This window comes from Ovis aries, chromosome 9 (genome assembly GCF_016772045.2).
Source record: "Ovis aries strain OAR_USU_Benz2616 breed Rambouillet chromosome 9, ARS-UI_Ramb_v3.0, whole genome shotgun sequence".
Classification (NCBI taxonomy): domain Eukaryota; kingdom Metazoa; phylum Chordata; class Mammalia; order Artiodactyla; family Bovidae; genus Ovis; species Ovis aries.
The window spans coordinates 69230918-69232982 of record NC_056062.1 but is presented as its reverse complement, the minus strand read 5'-3'; the positions used below and the strand labels follow the sequence as shown (position 1 = coordinate 69232982).

Here is a 2065-nt window from a genome sequence, read left to right as displayed (position 1 = left end):
TGGCCGAAGTATTAAAGCTTCCATTTCAGCATCAGTCCTTTCAATGAATATTCAGAACTGACTTCCTTTAGGATGGACTAGTTTGATCTTGCAGTTCAAGGGACTCTCAAGAACCTTCTCCAGCACCATAGTTCAAAAGCATCAATTCTTTGGCATTCAGCTTTATGATCAAACACTCACATCCATATGTGACTACTGGAAAAACCATAGCTTTGACTAGACCGACCTTTGTGGGCAAAGTAATGCCTCTGCTTTTTAATATGCTGTCCATGTTGGTCGTAACTTTTCTTCCAAGGAATAAGCGTTTTTTAATTTCATGGCTGCAGTCACCATCTGCAGTGATTTTGGAGGCCGAGCCCAAGAAAATAAAGTCTGTCACTGTTTCCATTGTTTCCCCATCTATTTGCCATGAATTGATGAGACCAGATGTCATGATCTTAATTTTCTGAGAGTTTTAATACAGCTTTTTCACTCTCCTCTTTCACTTTCAAGAGGCTCTTTAGTTCCCCTTTGCTTTCTGCCACAAGGGTGGTGTCAGCTGCATATCTGAGGTTATTCATATTTCCCTCTGCAATCTTCATTCCAGCTTGTGCTTCATCCAGCCCAGCATTTCACATGATGTCCTCTGCATATAAGTTAAATAAACAGGGTGACAGTACACAGCCTTGATGTACTCCTTTTCCAATTTGGAACCAGTCTGTCATTCCATGTCTGGTTCTAACTGTTGCTTCTTGACCTGCACGCAGATTTCTCAAGAGGCAAGGAAGGTGGTCTGGTATTCCCATCTCTACGAATTTTCCACAGTTTGTTGTAATCCACAGAGTCAAAGGCTTTCGTGAAGTAGATGTTTTTCTGGAATTTTCTTGCTTTTTCTATGATTCAATGGATGTTGGCAATTTGATCTCTGGTTCTTCTGCCTTTTCTAAATCCAGCTTGAACATCTGGAAGTTCTCGGTTCATGTATGATTGAAGCCCAACTTGGAGAATTTTGAGCATAAGTAATACAAATGAGATAAAACTGTAATAGAAGAATCTAGCCTAGTTTGGGGGTAAAAGAAATTTTCCTTTTGTAAGGAAATGTCAAGTTTTCTTTGGTAACTGAGTTGAGTTCTGGAGAAAAAATAAACTAAAAGTACATGTGTGCTTCTGGAAAGAGGGAGACAGGAGAAAAAATTTATTCCCAGGTAGGGAACAGCATTACAAACATTAAAGAACGAGGAAGACTCTTGCTCTTTAGAGAAGTATTTTTCAAATGTGAATTGATACCAATTAGATTATGAATACCAACAGAATAGAAAAAGAGATCACCACATATTGAAAGGGTGGGTATTGTTTTATAAACTTTTGCATCAAATATGTTTTTATAGTATTGGGTTATAATGTAATGTTTCTCTTATTCTTCAGTAGCCAAAATAGCTGGAAGTTACTGCTCTGAAGGGCAGAGAAGGTCAGTGTGGCTTGAGGCTGGTATACAAGGAGGATGCAGCAAGCAGATATTAGATAATGACAGTCAGGGATTCAGTCTTTAGGCTAACAATGCGGAGCCACTGAAGAATTTTAACCAGGGAGGAAAAACAATCAGATTTTTTTTTTTTTTTTTTGTCATTCTGCTAACTTTATTCTTTATACACAGTTTGGGTAAAGTAAGACCCAACAAGGCTTCCACTGGTCCCCATCCCCACTCCACTTTTGAGGCTTTAAAAAGTGACTAATAGTTGATACTAGTAATGATTTCCAAGATTGCAGAATTTCCATAGTAGAACAAAGCTGTGCATTTGGTTTCTGAAAGAAAATAAGAGACCCTCTTAAGAGGTGACCATAAGAGAAAGATGATGAGTGGAAGGGGCCAGGGGGGTCTGTTGTCCCAGTTCACACCAACCTAGGAAGGTTCCCCCACCTGCAACATGAAGCAGCCCGTAACTCCCACACAGTCACAATGTACTTAAAATGAGACTCAGAAAAATATGGAATGCTTCAGGAATTTGTGTGTCATCCTTGCACAGGGGCCATGCTAATCTTCTCTGTATCGTTCCAATTTTAGTATATGTGCTTCCAAAGCGAGGAC

The 2065-nt window shown here is 39.4% G+C and overlaps 1 non-coding gene across 1 annotated transcript; it reads right to left on the bottom strand.

Moving 5' to 3' along the window:
* Positions 1-1958: 1958 nt before the first annotated feature.
* Positions 1959-2065, bottom strand: LOC114116509 (U6 spliceosomal RNA). The gene has a single exon (XR_003590412.1). It is a non-coding gene; the product is annotated as a U6 spliceosomal RNA (small nuclear RNA).